General features: G+C 36.8%; 1 protein-coding gene and 1 non-coding gene across 2 annotated transcripts in view; both read left to right on the top strand.

Moving 5' to 3' along the window:
• LOC112051037 (zinc finger protein 567) overlaps window positions 1–19414 on the top strand; it is a 47014-nt gene that overhangs the window by 3847 nt on the left and 23753 nt on the right. The gene's annotated exons all lie outside the window — the stretch shown is intronic.
• On the top strand, window positions 14182–14253 carry Trnam-cau (transfer RNA methionine (anticodon CAU)). Its single transcript has one exon. It is a non-coding gene; the product is annotated as a tRNA-Met (tRNA).

Raw genomic sequence — 19414 nt, forward strand, 5'->3', positions numbered from 1 at the left:
ACAAAAACTCATTTATTAACATTGGTTTATTATTTGGTTACTATATATATTTAATAATACTTTATTGGTTAATTAATAATTATTAAAATCTGATAATATAATTTCAACATGTCTAAATTACTCAACCCTAACTAAAATATTTAGTAAAGTAAAACTAATATACAGGATGTTTTTTTTTATTACACAATTTTAATTATAGCTAATTTATGGTCATTGCCACGTTTTGAAATTTTTATAACGTTACGTTACGTTTTGATATTTTACTAACTCAATGCACCTACATTTGTCTCTACCTAGTCACAAATTATTTTTAAATAAAAAGTTTTTTTAATAAAAAGTTTTTGAAATATATACACAATATACAAAAATAAAATGATCTGTATTTGTTAGAATAATATAATACACGCTAATTATTAATAAATCAAGTGTCCCGGATTATCGGTGACGCGTCGGGGACAAATGTTTCCGGCGCGGAGCGGGTTTTATTTTCATTATTTTTATTTACAAAATAATAATTTATGGGGCAAAAGACCGCCTTCCGAGAGATTTAGCGAGCACGTCATAGACTCGGGCCTGGAACTCGATCTGTGTTGAATTATGTTCCGTTTTAATGGTCCCGTGGACTGCGCCGAAAAAGGTTGTGATATATCACCGTATTAATAATTTTTATGATTAAAATTCATATTAATGTCAGGTGTAAGTGAAATTCACCGAACAATGAAAATGAAAAATGCCTACGTACACCCAATCAGCTAACATATCGATACTCTCAATATGAATTTTTCAATATTAAAAATGTTCGTCTGAAGTAGTACCACAATACATAATAGTGCAACAAGCCTTGTTCGCGACCATCATGTAATTCGATATGAATGATATGGTGCAGTTCTCATACGAGGCTTAATACTCGTCAAAGATAAAATACACACACAGTAGATACATTGTAAGGTAAATTGCTGTAAGTCATCGTTGTTAAAATATCATATCATAAGTTTAGAAAAATTAAAATTAGTATTTATTTTATTGCCAGTAAAATCTATATTATTTTATAGGTTTATAGGATTTTCACATTAGTTTTAAATTGTAAACAATTTTTTGGTTAACATAATCTTTACACTATATCTGAATATGTTATTATCAGCCTATTGAAATTGCCTGTTATAGGACCGGACCTTCTAAGTCTTGAGAGTAAATTTGGAGGTTAGATCCACAACGCTGCTGCAATGCAGGTTGACAAGATATGGTAAAAAAGGTATAACTTTAAACAATCACCATCGGATACTAATGATAATGACCGGGAACATTGATCTCGACCTAAAACTTGAACTCATTACAACATGACCAAAGCCGCATAAAGACTAACTACTGGACCAATAAGGCAGTATATGTACTTAATTATTCAAATTTGTGTACAATTCAGGTTTATTAAAGTAGCTAAACTATTTACAGTACCCATTAACGCAGTTAATAAAAATCGTAGGCTTGCCGTCACTTGCATTATTCTCTTTTAAATGCTGTATTAAATTGTAGTTATAAATTAATTTGTGGTCATTGAGTACGTCTCATTTTCCAACAATGGCCTATAAATTATTGCATTTCAATTCGATTATTGTTATCGATAAGTGGATTTTATGAGTGTATATCAACGATTGGAAGGATACTTGCGATCGGCTTATTAAGAAAGAACTATCTAGTGCAATTTATCTACAGCTGGCCGACCAGCACACATGCACACAGGCGATACGATGTAATACAAGGCTGAGTACAAATTTAGTCGTCCTCCCACTCGGGACCGCACGATTATTTATAATAAAACCTTTTTATACATTTTGTTTCCGATTCAACATAAATAAGATATGTTATTTAAAGCCAATATATCACTTGACAGGTGGTAGGCAGGTTCGTGCTTTTTGATTCGCTAATGACGACCCAATTTCTTGAACGTCAGGGATCATTATGGCGTGCGCGCGACGCCAGGTCGTCGGGTCGAAGCAGACGTTTCATAAGATTTATAAATATATCAAAGTAAAGCTTTGTGTGAATGTAGTGAGAGATTTTAATCAACGTCCGAACGCAGCGGCAATAAGTCGGGGGACTGGCGTTCGAGTCCCGACTAATGCACAGGATGCTCGACAAGCAATTAACTATAAACGATTAATTGCAGATATTCATTTGTATCTTACATGCATCTTTGTAATACATTATACTACCTATATTCTGTAGCAATTAAAAATAATTTTAATATTTTGAGTACTTTATTGGTATCATTTATGTACCTACCTATGGGTACCAAAGCGAATGGTCGTATTGTTAAAACCTCTTTCTGTCAGCAACGGTTTAACAAGTTAAAATTGAAATAGAGTTACAGCTTTGCAATCTATTTATCTATAATTTATTTTGAAAATGGAGAGATGTTTGTTTATACCCAAGGCTTTAAGACTCTATCGAGTCTTACTGACTCTATCGAATTCTTTATGTAAGTACATTATTTAACTTATTACAATTTGTTACAAATTAGTAGCTTGTTTTTTGTTACTTTAACGGTTTAGGTCTTAATAAATAGAAAAAAGTAGGTAAACTAAAAACAGTTACCAACTGACTTCTTTAGACTTTAGATTTGCATAGACGTAGACGTGTTAGGTCTGCGTGTAACGTAACAAGATAAGTGCAACTAAGTAATTAACTTTATTTACGGCGTCCGACATGTCGCTAACTTGACATCCCACACATTTTGCACTTCCACACATTTGCTACAATTTATACTTACCGAAAAATGTTTACATTTTACAGGAAAATAAATTAGTAACCATAATCACAAATAACATGGTACATGGTACGGCGTCAATTGCCTAATGACGTTTATAATACGTACTATTATCGTGAATCGCGGCAAACTTTCAAGAGTAAAACGAACTGTCTCCGTACCCATGCTCTCTGAAAAACACTTTAGTTACCTAATTATAATTGCTTACCTACTGCTGAGTCTGTTTGCATTAAAATGTAAGGTTTGTATTAGGAAAAAAATTGTCACCATTCTGATTTCTTCCAAATTTCACTGCTGTCTTGTAAGTGATATTACCTAATAACGAGTGAAAAATCTTACCGAGACAAGATAATCTTAGTTACTACTAATATTTTTTTTAATTTTAATTTAATTATATATGGAATTTATTCAAAAGAGAATTCATTAACCTTAGTCCACCAACACGGATTTGCACGAACAGGTAGATGTAAACTCTATAATTATATTTGGTCATAAGACAGGGGACTGTGGGACAAAAAATATTCTAAGGAAAAAATTGGAACATCCTGTACAACCGACATCGACATACAGTAAAATCGGTTATTTGTTATTGGGCATACAGAGACAGTCACCGACAATAATGATATTGTAATTTACTGCGTCAATACGTCACAATCGCATGAATATTGAGCGAATCAATAAAACATCTTTATAACTACCTTCAGTATTATTAAAAATTCCTCCTTATGTTTTCCATTAAGTAAGATTTAGATCAAGTGGGCACGCAAACTTATTTATTAAACTCCATACAAATTATTGTATACCATGAAATAAAAACAGTAAGTAGTGTTATAACGTTGACGTGTATGTCTGTCTGTATGTGGTATTGTAGCTTTTAAACATTAATAGGCGTTATATTATTTGCTTGAAATGGTTCTTAACTATAATATTATGACCAGAATCGTTCCTAGTTGTAGGTTTTTTTTTTATTTTTTATTTTTTTACAAGTTCATCATCACATAACGTTGACTCGTAAGAAAAATACTCTTAATTTCAATTATAAAATTAACGATATCATTATATCCAATGGTAGTTCAGTCAAAGATCTGGGTATACTAATTGATAACAAACTATCCATGAATAAGCACATCGACGTTGTTGCGGATAAAGCCTACAAACAACTAGGATTTATCAAACGCGTCACTCGTAGTTTCGATAACATTGAATGCATAAAAACATTGTACTTTGCCTACGTTAGAAGTCTTCTTGAATATTCGTGTAATATTTGGTCTCCCTATTATATTATACACTCTCAAAGGCTGGAGTCAGTTCAAAGACAATTTCTCAGGTATCTAGCGTTCAAAGACTACAGGCGATTTAACAATTATGAAGAAGCTTGTGCGCACTATAAAATAGACACCCTGGAGCAAAGAAGAAATCAGAGTGACATTCTTCTGTTGCAAGCTATCTTGACTGGCCGTATTGACTGTCCTAGCTTACTGTCAGCTCTCTCGTTAAATGCTTCATCGTTTAGGCCCCGGCACACTCGCTTATTAGTTGCGCCTAAATCAAACTCCAACTATGGCCAAAACGCAATTTTGGTACGGCTATCTCGAAAATATAATAAGACTTACTCCCATTTAGATCTTTTTTATTTATCTAAAGCACAGTTAAAAAAAGAAATTATCACTTTACACCGAAGACAATAACACCTCAATGAACAAACGCTTTCAGAAAAACACATACCAAACTCAATAAACTTAACTAATTTATGCACCAATTCTCAAACCCACACACACGTCCATTCTCTTTCTCATGCTCTTAGACACATGCACACACACGAGCACACGCACTCACACACACACACACTCACGCTTATTTACTTTAATTCAACTTGCGAATTTTTAAATAAATTTTGTACTATTTTTCTTATATGTAATTAACTTAATAATATTATTTTATTCACTATCATTTCTTTTAAAAAATTATTTTTCATTTTCACCTACCTACCTACCTTATATTGTGATATAATATGTTATACCTACTTTATATTGTAACTTTCTTTGTAACTATATGTGGCCTTATTGTTGTTTATTTTACATTATTTATACATATTTTGTTAAACGCTGTTCGTTACAAATAAATAAATAAATAAATAAATAAATAAGTTAGCCCTTGACTACAATCTCACCTGATGGTAAGTGATGATGCAGTCTAAGATGGAAGCGGGCTAACTTGTTAGGAGGAGGATGAAAATCCACACTCCTTTCGGTTTCTACACGGCATCGTACCGGAACGCTAAATCGCTTGGCGGTACGTCTTTGCCGGTAGGGTGGTAATTAGCCACGGCCGAAGCCAGGACCTCCGTTTTGTAAATCCACCACGCATACCACTGCGCCACGGAGCCAATCAAATGATATCGGCATATTTCAATTATAAATTAAGATGGTAAGAATTTATGACATAGAAGTAGTTCTATAGGTAAATTCAAAGTTTCGGTAAAATTCGACATCAAGTAGGTAGACTATTTGCTAATTACTTATTTGACTGAAATCTTCTTGATAATTTACCTGTTTCGTAGCTTATGAAGGCGAAACGAAAACAAACCTACTATTTGTTTATTTATATTTTTCACTTCCGATAGATTATAATATACCGATAAATAACATGTCAAATTGTAATCAGTATTTTCAGTTCACAATATGACGGTAGATTATAATATCACGAGTGAGATAATAAACTAACGTATTTTACAATTTAACGGTAACATATTTAAACAAAGTTCACGTTGGCTAAAGTATCAGTAAATATGTGCCTACCCTCCTACCTATAATAAACAAAAAGCACATTGCCGCGCATGACGTTTCTATATCCCGCCTGACAGCTTTATAATAACCATTTAGCCCAGCCCGGGTATGATTTACGGCTCTTATTAACTTACTATGACACAATTGCAGCTATTAAGGCCTTAATGTTTTATTATTATACTCGAAATAACACAAAGTTGTCACGCCGCGCGCTTTGCAAGTTTGATACCACTCACGCCATCTATTACGGAATGTTAGAAACAAACGCGCAATTTCACCCCAGATACAAGTAAACGAAATTAAATATTATGTAGTTCGTTTCTATTTTAAAACACCTAAATTATTCATGCGTTACTTACAACAATACTTATTTTAAAAGTTGAATGCGTTTTATATAATTTGCTTTAAGCAGTATGTATTACCATAAGTCGGAATGGCGCTCTATATAAGCATGACTAAATGGTAGGACTTGACAGCATACCACACACAGTACAGTCTTTATTTTGTGTGATAATGTAATAAATTGACGGTATATCCCTTATTAATTTGAAAACATAGTGATTATTCTAAAGATTTCAGTTAAGCATAGTTTGTTTCCAGTGTTAGTCCACAGAACACAGATAAACACTCGGCTTGGCAGAAAGTAAATTAAATTGATTTTTTTTTAACATTGACAAGCGTGAGCTTTCAGCGTTTCCTGTTCTGTGGACAAGACCATGTTTTACAACGATTCTCCCTTGAACCCTAGATTTTCAAAATTAACTTAGCTTGCTTAAAACAGCACACTCGAAGTCAGTAGCATGGAAGGTTTTTAACTAAGATAGGCTACACATACAATAGAAAACTTGTTCTTCATGAAAGGTTTGTAATGAGTTAGAGTAGGCAGATTGCATCTGTGAAGTGCAAGCTCGAAGCGTCCGTCCTGCCGAGGGTAGCCCAGGTCGCGCCAATGTCAAAGGTCGAAGCTGATGCCACTCTGCTCGTTGCGTCGGCGGCGGGGACCGGGCGAGGCGCTAATCGATGCGCGCCACTGCGCTGTCTTCCAACGTCGGCCATTACGCACCTTTATGACCAACCGCGTCCCCCGCGCCTCCGCTCTAAGGCGGCACATGACGAATCAATATGCCGCCAACCGACTCAACACTTATTTATTTGACGCGATTTATTAGCCGAATGCCTGTAAACTTTTATGTGGCCCCCCTCAAGCCGGGGGGATGGTTTATGATGGACACGGCCGTGATAAAATTCTATGTTTCTGCTGCCGTCTACTTTTATTGCGATTTGGAACAGATGTCTGGAGGATTCGGGGCTCTCTGTGGGTGAAATTATTCGTAAATTTTAACGATGCGACGCGTCTGCTGCTTGCGGTTATGGTTTGTGCGGCGTGCGGACGGACGGCGCGATTTCTTTGATACAATAGTTACACTTGTCTGTTATAGGCTTGCCGATTTAAAAATCAAAATTATAATTCATTTATTTCAAGTAGGCTTAGTTTACAAGCACTTATAAAACGTCAAGCTGGAGTATTTTTAAAGACTCTACCACCCCCCGTTCGGAAGGCCAAAAATATCGTTGCGGAAGGCAGGTTTTCAAACTAATTGCACTATTACCCTACAGAAACTAATTATTTATTTAGTAGAAATAGTTTATTCACGTAATCTCCGAAAACTTATCTCCGAAGTATTTGTCGAATGAAAAACTTTTAAAAAGAGTACTAAACCTTTGTAGGTACTAAATGTAAGAACACTACCAACCTTTTAAATGAAGATATCACTTGTTACGGTTGTCCTCTATTCTTTAAATAAATTTAACTAACCTGTAATGAAATTTTGGTGTTTTTATTTCAAAATTCCATACTAACTAGCTATCGCTAAGTAGGTATATTTGCATAATTTTTAATTAAACCTGGCTTTGTTATTTTGCTTCCAAAAAGCTGTTACCTTTATAAAAAATAAGACTGTATACATTTCCTTTGTTTCTTTGTCTCCTGAACTGAGCTTGGATTGCCCTTTCTAGTATGTTTTTACAACTCTACAATCCCACAAAATTAATGAAAAAATATCCCAGTGGGTACAATAAAACTAAATACAGAACCTCATCAAATGTCTAAGTATCTGTATTCAATTAACACATGGTAATTTACTCCTAAAGTCGCTTACAACTCTGCATTTCAATTCCACAATGGCTTGACGGAATAAAAGAAGAAAATTAACTGGTGTGTCTCGTTTCACACGTTTCGTAAAATAAATGTCCAGAGTTCTTAACGCCTTATGCCAGTCACACAAGTGCATACCTATACCTACTGTCAGCAGCGCGCTTAAGAAAGTAAAATAGAAAAAAAATTAAAACCATAACAATAATCCGATACGTATTTAAATTATGGCTGACGTTTTAAAATGTAAAATCACAAACATGACATTAACATTGCGAAAAACAAACCAACAAATTGAAATAAAACAGAAAATAATCAAACCTGATTGTCAAACGAAAGCCAAACAAACAATGCTGAAAAGTAGCTCGGATAGAACCTATTCCTCATTAATAAGTTCAAAACTTTTATTAGCCTGCAGCAATTAACATCAGCGCAACTTTTTGTTAGCGCTAGACAAAATGTCGTCCGGAAACGTGTACTTTTTATACTCTGTACAAATATTGCGGAAGGAAAGCGACGTTTCCGCCGGCCTGTTTAGATGGTTTTTATGCTAATCGCGAGATTTGCCACGCTTTCTTTTAGCGGGACAATTATTTACTGAGCGTGGTCGCGGGCGCCCTTTAAGAAATTAGCAACCGGGTGACTACGCTATGACGCGTTATGCGGACAGTAATGTTTTTTTTTGCAGTTTACTCCTGAATCGATTTTATATAACAGGCCCAAGTATCAGTAAAACTCGAAAGCATTATGATTTTCCGCGCAACGTACGAATCTAGATAAACTTTGACACTTGTTTACCGGTATACAAAATTGAGATTCTATGTAATTTGTTTTTAATAAAGACCAAAATAGTGAATAGGCCAGCTGATTTGAAGATTTTGAATAATAAAGTGAGATAAGGTAAGGCACAACAGTCCATTCTGGCTAGATTATGACTGTCAGGGTCTTCCAAAATAGAAAGTGATTATTATGTCCCAATTTGGACCCCAAAACCGATGAAAATAAGTTTAATATTTTAAAAATAATATAATAAGGTAAAAATTTTGATATTGTGACGCTATTTATATCGTACATATATTATATTGATAGAGTATACTAGAGCTATTTGTGCTAGAGCTCCAAACATTATTACTTACTATATTTTAGACTGAACGGTAAATTATACTGTTTTAATGTTTATTTGTTGCAAATAATGAATGATATGACTTCCCTTATTAACAATACATAATCGTTTATATAATTAAAAGTTTTACGTGTCGTTTTAGATTCATTTAACTTTTTAAAGGGTCCATTTGCATTAACTGGACATTAACGCGTCCCACGTTTTAATGACCTCATAGGATAGACCCTTAATAAAAACCTCCGTCGCGTTGTTTATATAACAGAAATGATATCCGAAATAAAATATGAGTGTACACAAAATACGAGCTTTGAAATCTGTCCCGCAGGGCACGCTCGGGACGGGCGGGACGGCGGGGCGCGGGACGTCGGGACGTTAATTTTTACGGTCCCGCTGTTTATGAAGCATGGTCGCCGTAACGTTTAATGGGCGACATAGACGCGGACGGGCGCAAAGCAAACGACTTTGTAGGCAAATTAATTTGACAATAAAACACCTTGGCTGCCTTTCTTTGTTTGTGTGTTTTGCCGAATGTAATGACGCCGCACTTTCGGAATTTACGATGGACTCTGTGGAGGTTGCGTTAATTATCTGCGGCGACAGTGGTCTATACTTAACCTTTATTGAGGTAGGTAGACAAAGTTGAATTTAAATTCGTATACATTTCAAGTAGGCTCTAGTTTACGAGCTAAAAACGTTGACTTTGACTATTTGTAGCGACTCTACCACGGGCTTAGAAGGCAGGTTCTGCTGTTATAATGTTACAGTGTATTGTGATTTCCATAAATTATTTATTTTCAGAGACAATTTTACCATGTTTATATTACTGGCAATGGCAAATAATCTAATCTATATGAAATATTCGGAGATGGGGTGTGATTGAATTCATGTTTATAAGAGTACCAAAGAAATCTTGTGTAGAAAGGTACCAACAAAACTTCCAAGGTTGCGAAAAACCCGCGAAACAGAAAACACAACCTCTGATCAATCCGATTGGAGGTGCCCCACTTGTGAATGCAAATGTAAAACAATTCTACCCTCTACTCCGCTCGTGCCCGCCTGCATAACAGACAAACAGGCTAATCCGGGAGTTATCGTAAATTGTCAGTTTATGACGTGCGGAACGACGCCTGGAGCGGAGAGGGGGGGAGAGTTTTCTAATTTCGCCCCCCTCGCCCCTTTGATGCGCTAATTCGTGTAAGCAGTTTCTGAACGTGCCTGTTTCCAGCTCACTCCACACGGACAAAGTTAAAAGGTACCCGCGTTTTTCTTATTTCGCAAACGCCAAAGGACGTTTTCGTTTGTGCAACGCGTATTTCTATTTGGGCGGGTTATAGCCGGCTTTTACATAGAGTTGCGCAATTTACATACATTTGTTTGTTCGGTTTTTAAATTGCGTTATTAACCCGTGTTAATCGCGAATGTTTCGCTAAACGCGGCCAAATTAAAACTTATGAATTTAATAAACTAGCGTTCGCTGTTTGTACTTATATCATTTACGCGATTCGAAATAAATGTAAACTTTTAGTAATCTATGAACATGAAAGGGTAAATGATTGAATGACTTACAAATTAAATATAAGCCTTTATATTATAGCCAGTATTTGCACAATAACTTACAAGTAAGGAAGATTTTGAAACATAACTGTTTGACTCTCGCAGGACCTTTAGCGCTGCCATTGTTAGTAATTTTAATACAAGAGATAGAGTTCCTTAAAAACTGTCCAAGTGCGAACCGAAAGTGTTCCTTTCAAATTTCAATTAAGCAACATTTTATAGAATTCAAACTATAGTGTTGGTAAAATTTACAAAAAATTCCCAAAAGTCAAAAAACTTATGTTGATGATTCAGTCGCTATCAATTCAGGTACTGATTCTTTCCTCAAAGATGATAAGAATATTTAGTGTGTGTGTGTGTATGTTTTGTGTCACAAACAGATTAGTAAAAATAGATGTATTTTCATTAGTCATTTCAAAACAAGCGCTGGTCGCGATGAGAGTCGACAGATTCAAATGATCAAGATAAGCGCACAGCGCATCAAAGGGCGGCGCGGGCGCTTCGGCAATTAATACTCTTCATTTAATCGATTCCTTCAATTATTCCCACTTGATATACGTTAATCCTCCCCGGGATACTGCTGGCTGTAATTACGTGGGAGGCGACCTCTATTGACAGGAATTGATGCCTTTAATCTGATGTTAGGATAAGGCATTAGTATGCGCGCGCGATGATTTGTGGCCGGTCGGCTCATTGCCTCGTAATTATAAGATTTCGGCGCGATGTTTATTGGCATTTCTTCCACGGCTGATTTATATCACGCGATGCACGGATTCTGTGAGGTATACGCGACCTTCGAAAAAAAACTTATCGTTATGGATTTAGTTTAGATTTGGTATCAATAAAAATCGTTTCTTGCATGGACTTGCAAACACAATGGCTTCGAGTCGCCAGCATCTAGCGGCTCCTTGCCACCCGCTTGATGACCTCGGTTCACCTAGTGGGGGGTCAATCAACACTGCGCTTTCCGGTGCGGAGTCGCCATTCCAACACCTTGGGACCTCAACGTCCATCGGCTCTTCGAATTATATCGCCTGTCCATTGCCACTTCAGCTTCGCGACTAGCTGAGCCATGTCTGTTCGTTCACCTGCGAATCTCCTCATTTCTGATTCGATCACGCAGAAGAACTCGCTCAATCGCCCGCTGAGTGACTTTAAGCCTTAAGGGCCCATGGTGGTTAACAGATAATTATAATGCTACTTAAACAGCACGAGGGTGATAACATCTGAACAGATCAGGGAATACGGTATTGCGTATCTCTCATTAGCCATTAAGGAGGTGTCACTTCAGCGGCCTTTTTGTGTGATCCCTCCGGTGCGGCAATACGTCATAGCTCAACACATCAGGACACATGATCACCTCCATTAAGGCTGCGCGTCCCGGCGGACCCGCCAGCTCGAGTAATGAGATGGCGAACGCGAAAATATTGGAAATACACCACAAATAATAACGATATAGCCATTGATGTGGAAGGTTAGATACGACGGTTGGTGTGTTAGAAATTTTAAATTAAGGATTTCTAATTCTATTTTATTTTAACATATTTGAAACATCATGCTTTTATGTCTGTAATGTAGTATTCTGAGGGCATACTCTACTAAGAAAAACCGAACCTTGCGAACCTCGTGCCGAGATAATTTACAAAATATTCAATTCTTAAAGTTGACCCGAATTAGAAATTGCACTTGCAGTAAGTTCAAATCAGCGAAAGATTCGAAATATTTAAGATCGGATACTTATTTAAAAAATCGCAAATAGATGGGTTTATACCACGACAATACAATGAAATCTACGTAGCTACCTAGATACTCTTAAATATGATCTTCCGAAGAAGAACAAAACGAGGATTAGATTTTAAGTTAATTAGATTAGGATTGGCAACTTAGGTTGGTTGGTTATTTATAAATGACACTCCTTACACAACTTACCTACTCCTTGTTTAAATCAACGCTAATTTTCTATTTTTATTTAATGAAACTACCATTCACACAGCACGGTATTTATGCAAATAGTTTTGCGTTACTCCGACGTTCATTTAAATAATATGGACACATTAATAAGGTAGGTAATAGGTTTTCTCTCGACGGGTCCTTTCTTATGTCAATGGCAACATGGCACTGGAAACGCGGGAAACGCGTCGTTCTGTGTCGACGTCACGTCATGTACATAATTAAAAGAAAAAAAAACATTTATTTTTTTCTAAATTTAAAATTACTCGTATGCCTACATTCCTGGTGGCTGTCTTGAATCATATTTAAAAAAAGTTTATTAATTGGTTTTCTTTCGACGGGTCCTTTCTTATATCAATGGCAATAACTAGGCACTGGCAAGTGGCAACGCAGGTGTGAGTTGTGACGCGCTTTGGTCGCTAGGGGCGCTGCTGTCGGTCTCTGTCGACATCATGTCATGTACCTAGGCAAAGAGATTTTTTTTAAATTTATTTATTATCAAATTTTTACTTTTTTTTTTACTACATTCCTGGTGGTAGTCGTGAACCAAGTGTAGTCTGGAAATATTATTTTGAAACTACTAAAAATCAAGTTGATGAGCTAATCTCGGTGTTTTTTCAAAAACAACAAATTCTAAAAAGAGTAAATATATAAAAATACGTAGGTACTCGTACTTAATAATTATGCCAAAATGTTTTTTATGATTTTATAAGAAATATTTTCTTATACCGCCATCTTGTTTCACAACAGTGCACTAAAACTCCCAAACTGAAATATAGACACGAACGCATTTAAAAATTTCAATGGACCGGATATTAAAAAAAAAACACACTCCGTTCAAAAAACGGCAATTTAAATTTCGCAACGTTTTTTTAATTACCTTCCCGCGTCACATTGTTATAAGCATGTTGTTGAACGTTCGCCTCTCGCGTCAATGATGGATTAGCGTCACCGGAGGTTTCCTTTAAAAACGCAAACAAAACACGGGAAAATTGCATCCAGCTAATATTCCCCTGCCAATCAAGGCGCGAGTCAATTTTCAATTTTCCCTCTTAATAAGCACGTCACCGCCGCGTCGTGACAATATCGACGGGGTTTTTATTTTATTGCTCGCCCGTTGTTTCGCGCGGAACTAAAACACTTTTAGCTTCGCTTAGCTATATCAGCTACCTATATCTAAATTATTTTTAGCCTAACACTTCGACACATTGTGAATGTATAGTGTCTATGAGTGACACTATACAATGACGCAAATGTATTTCTTTTTAAATCAAATTTAGCTTTATCAGCCTATTTTAACAGCCTACTACAGGACCTGGCCCTTTAACCATGAGGCACGCCAATTTCTCTCTCTACAATCGCAAACGCTTTTAAAATTAAAAAAATATACGGGAATTACATTCGTTATCGACCGGTCACGTGATCGGAATAGAAGTTATCGATCGGATCTGTCATACTTTTTAGTTTTCGAAGCGTTAGCGTTTGTAGAGAGAGAATTGGCAAGCATCATGGCTACAGACTCAGGGCTGTCGTCATATAGGAATTTAAATAAATTGTTTTCAATTTATTTAAAATTGTAAAATTCATTGTAGCTATGAAGCTTAAACTCACTACGCTGTCCTCTCTAAACTCATTGCAGGTTAAGGTAGATTCTGTAGCGATCACTATCAAATATAATGTTTAACCAACTTCTATGCATGAAAAATAGTATTACAAATTACTACTATATTGCAGTGGCTCAATTAAAACGGGCTCATGATGATGAAACGAAAATAGTGTATGATAAAATATGAGGAACGTTTTATAATTATTGTAAATGATAGTGAGTCGTATTTTCGGCCGTCATCACAAGAGCAGAGTGGCGCAGTGGAAGCGTGCTGGGCCCATAACCCAGAGGTCCGTGGATCGAAACCACGCTCTGCTAGAAACACTTTTTTATTTTTTTTTATTAATCTACATAATTAAATTAAACATTATATAATAATTATATATATATTATTAAATTCCGAATACCAAGTTTCACAATTTACTTTTTCTTACTTTGTTTTTTATTCATACTAGTTTTCTATGTTTTCTATTACATATTATCTGCAAACAGATCTAGATACATAATATGTATACAATATACGACAAGAACGTATTGTGCAATTTTTTTTGTCTCGTTTTATTTCCAATCATTCTGCTGTTCTGTTAGTTGTAATTTTCTTTTTCCCAAACCATCCAGCTAACTAAACAGAATCATAGAAGTCTGTTTCGCTTTTAGCAATCTAGTCATTTTTATATTATGAACATATAAATATATTCATACAGACAGTGGCGTGCATAAGCTTTTTAACTAGGGTAGGCATTATACATACAAATTGTAAAATGAAAATTCCTTTTCAAATACAAGTTCTTAATTAATCCTCGTTTATTGATTGATTGTTATTTGACTGTTAGATAATAGGTCACTCGCTCTGAAACTGAGGCGAACAATTTAGTCACTAGTAAACAACGAAAGTTATTTTATACACTAAAATATTGTCTACAATGTCGACTTGTGTGTTCAGGAAGTGGAAATACACAAAACTGTGCATGTGTGCGCTCAGTTGAGTAGCTAAATTCGGATCACTTTAGCGGTGCTTTTGTATGCATGTAACATATAATTATGATGGTATAAAATCGTTGCCTAGCATAAATAGATTCATACAGACTGTGGCTTGCATAAGCTTTTTAACCAGGGTAGGCAATATACATACAAATTGTAAAATGCACGCCATTGTCATATTATAGTCGTAGATTAGAAAAGTCAAAACCCCTGCTCCTCGCAGTCTGTGTAACTCAGTTGTATGTTCTCTGTGTGTAGCTCGTGGTACTCGTAACACAGACAAGTCAAGAGTCTGAACTCCATTAGCGCGCCGTCTCGCGAGATTTATGTTTAATTGAAATCTAAGAGTTTATTGTACGAGCTGATTTATGCCGCCGCGGCCTGGACGGAGGTAGGGCCTGCTATGTCTTACGTTGGTCTGTCTGTCTGTTACAGATTGATATTATTTTTAGAAATCTGCAGGCTAATTTACTGTCTTTGACGTATGCTAGCTGACATGATACGAAATTGAGATTCTATGTAACAAATGTCATCCGGTGCCTATCTTCATTGGTCAAGGTATTTTTAATTTTTTCTACGGGATATCTTTAATACTGCTTTTCGAAGGGTTGCTTCAAATCTAGCTGAAGACTAGGATTTATTAAGACAATATTTATCATATTGTGCCGTCGGACTTCTTTTTTTAAGAGCTGAATTAAGAGCTGAATGATTATGCCTAGAAATGAAAAAAAAATCTTTGTTCTTGGATGGAAAAAAAATCTTTATTCTTTATTCTTTAATCGATGGTTGAGAGACTGACCTACGTCCAATGCAACCAACTGATACTGCCTCTGCCCCGCAGGAAGTTGACACCCCGTCCTATAACTAACTCTCCGATAGTCCCACACCATGTCTTTTATTATCCCCATGCGTTACTATTAACTAGACCGCGTGTATCGTACGTCTTGTCGCTAGACCCTTAGCCACATAGAAACATCCAAATATGGTATTAATTTATTTTGAAATTTCCTTATAAAGTAAGCTTTTTCGTAGTGAAGCTATACCAATCAAGCAATTATCACTACTGGACACTGCTCTCCTCTTAAATCAGTCTATTTTTCATAAGGCACTGGAAGACCCACCATTCTGTTTATGATTGATGTTGACTGAAGACTATGTAAAACCAATTTCAAACTCGGCTACTACGGAAAATTTCTCGGACGGAAGAAAATCCCAATATTTCTTCGCCAGACCAGGACTTGAATCCAGGACGTCGTAGCCTTACCACTGGACCGACGAGGCCGAGTTCAAAAAGTCTATAGTAGGTTATGTGGAAGAAAATTAAATAATCACTTCTTGTAAGTATAGGTACCTACTTAAGTACATATTTTTAGATAATTTATTTCTTCCATGTCCACGGCAACCATTTTTATCCCATCACATAATTGGAGATATCCATTTGACCACAGTTGTGTATCGTACATCTTGTCATTAAGTGTTCGTCCATGAATAATATTAAACTCAATCATTTTCATCTCATTCCAAGCGAGGAATAAATACAAATAAAGTCATCTCATTGCGGCGCGCCGGTGCAAGCAATTATCGCGTTTACTGCTTGCGTGTTAAAGATCACAATTGTTAACCGCAATTTATTGTACGCCGGAGGTTTCCAAACTGTTAGCCCCAGTGTGTACCTAGACAATTTCTAAAGAAAAATATCACTAGTACCCTGCCTCTTTATATGATGCTGACAGTGACCTAGAGATTTAAGTAGACGGTAATAGAAATTTAGCAAGAAAACCATCTTATCTCGAGAACTTTGAAACAGAAAAAGCATTCAAACTTTTTTTTATCGCTTAAATAACTAAGAAACGATTACTGCCGAATATGGACATTGTCAGCACCTGAGGTACCTTGCTGCTACAGCAGTACTGGTCTACTCTCCGTTGTCTGTATGAAATGGACTGTACGAGCCTCGAACTTGCCTAACTGGAATGAAGCGCGTGGTAATTTCCTTCCGCGTTCGTCCTTTTTGGGCTGAGACTCTTGGCTTAGAGTGAAGTATGTTGCAATCGTTATTATTGACTCTTTGGGAGTTATAACTCTGTTAGATGCAATATGAGGTGGGATATTGGAAGGTATGTTACAGTTTCCAACGAAGATGGCCTGTATGAAATGTTAAGATTATTACTTGTATGACCCACACTTAAGGACCCCGGGAGTGGACACAGAACTTTGAGAACCCTCGTCTGTGGACCGAGACAGGTACAAACGAACGCATCAATTTCCACAAATCCGTGTCAATTCGAACGTGACTTAAAAAAAGGCTGTTTTAAAAAATCGAAGCCACCCTTTAGCGTTTGAGTTTATAAATAACTGGTTCTCACATCTTATTATTTATTGGTTGCCGCGACCAGGCCAGTCCCTCGACAGGTTAACGATGACGAATACGAGATACGTTTGTAAAAAGCCCTTTTCAGGCTTGACGCGTGATATATGCGGCGCATGCGCGTCGTTAACCACGCGGCGGGGTGCGCGCGCGCCGCGCTGCCATTGGCCGGCTGGCGCGGATCGATGCGTCGTAATGATGGCTGTGCGCTTCGCCAATGACGGATTGGCGGTGCGCGCCGCCGTGTGTAATATACATGTTACGATACGGATCTTGCAGTCGCATGTTTGCGACGGCTTGATTGGTAGGTGCTGCAGTTGCTGTGGCAATGTGGATGCTTCATTTATTTAGCTAGTTATTGTGCAATTTGTTTCAGAAAAATGTTTGTTTGTAGTGTTTGTTTCAATCGGAAAATGTTGTCTGTTTTTTATTGACCACATCAATATTCCTTTTCCTGCCCAACTAAGTGACAAGTATTTGCAAAGATTAGGATCTCTAAACCTTGAGTTCGGCCCCTGTATCGTTGAGATTTAGAACGAAAAATTTCACGGTCCTCAGTGTACCTACCTACCTGCTATGTCATCGTTAGAACATCAATAAATTAGCATGCCCGTAGTATCAGTCTCGTTTGTCTCGGCGGAACTCATCTGTCTCGGCCGCTGGTCGCTACGGTCGTCCCGCGGGGCGTCCGGACTGATACCAACTTCATCGTACCAACTTCTGACGACTTCGATACCTACGTCACACATTGCAATCCCTGCGGGGTTCGTATTATGCACTGTTACATCAGCTATAGAACGAAAGCCTGCCAGAGCCTGACATACCTCATTTTATATGTGATATGTAAAGTATGGGTCACCTAAAGAATATCTTCTATAGTGTTACATCTATCAAGGTGCGAATATAGGATTAAGAATCTTTTTATTTAGGTAATTGGTATTTTCGGTCACCTACACGCAGTGGCGTGTATAAGATTTTTAACTAGGGTATTTGTAAAATTCCTAATCCAACTATGTATTCTGTGGTCCAACATAGCATAACAATATACATCTATAAAGTGCACGCCAATGCCTACACGTTGGACAGACCCAATCAAAACTTCGTCACAAACCTCCATAGTTCAGAGTTTCCGAGACGCTGAAGACCGGAATAAGTGGAAGCGCATCGCTGGGGCTGTTTTAGCCAAAGAAAATGCAGAGATATCAACCACGACCACTCTGTCAAGAGTGAACGACTAAGATGGAGGAATTGCCTGAATAAAAAAATTAGGGACGAAGGCATTGGATTTCAGGCTTTGGTTAAACTTATATGATAAAGGTTACTGAACCTATGAGTTTTTCCTTTTTCTACTGGTACTCTAGAATTCTCATTACATAGTTGGGATTTTTTCTAAATTCAAATTTCATTTATTTCAAGTAGGCTCAGTTTACAAGCACTTTTGATACGTCAGTTGACTATTTGTAAAGATTCTACCACCAGAAGTTTATGGTGTTAGCTCAGAGGTCATGTTAATTAGTCGGTTCCCGTCATTATTACCCATTATTTACATCTGATATTGAGCAAACCAAACTAATTCTGATGGAACATTATCTATTTGAATTAAAAAATAATTTTGTTTGACTGTGTTTCTTAAGTTGCTAGCTGTACTCGTATTTACTTATTAATTCCGTTTTAATGAATTAGCCTGTAGCGGGGAGCGCACAGAGCATTTACTGGCAACATTGGTCAGCCTAGTTGGGAGGGAATCAATTATAATTCCCATTAGATTTGGGCGGGGCGCGGGATTTATTGCCGCATCGCGGGGAAAAATTCACAACTGCACCTTGCATTTAAGCTTCTACAGACATGCCAGCCAACAATCACAACCGACTGACACCAAGGCCCATGAGGCTAGGGTATATAGAGTGGTAGCGATTGATCTGATTCGCTCTGCGTCTTTTCCAAAGGATGGTATATGTAATTAACCATAGCTGTAACCTACCAATATATCCACTATTAACAAAATATAAATTCTTAAATAGAAACCAGAGTGTCTCAGTTATAAACAACTATTTTATGACTTACGCATTGACAGAATTAAATTATCTGCTTAAAAATATGTTCGAATATCTACACATAGTCACACATTAG

Source organism: Bicyclus anynana, chromosome 5, assembly GCF_947172395.1.
Source record: "Bicyclus anynana chromosome 5, ilBicAnyn1.1, whole genome shotgun sequence".
NCBI lineage: Eukaryota > Metazoa > Arthropoda > Insecta > Lepidoptera > Nymphalidae > Bicyclus > Bicyclus anynana.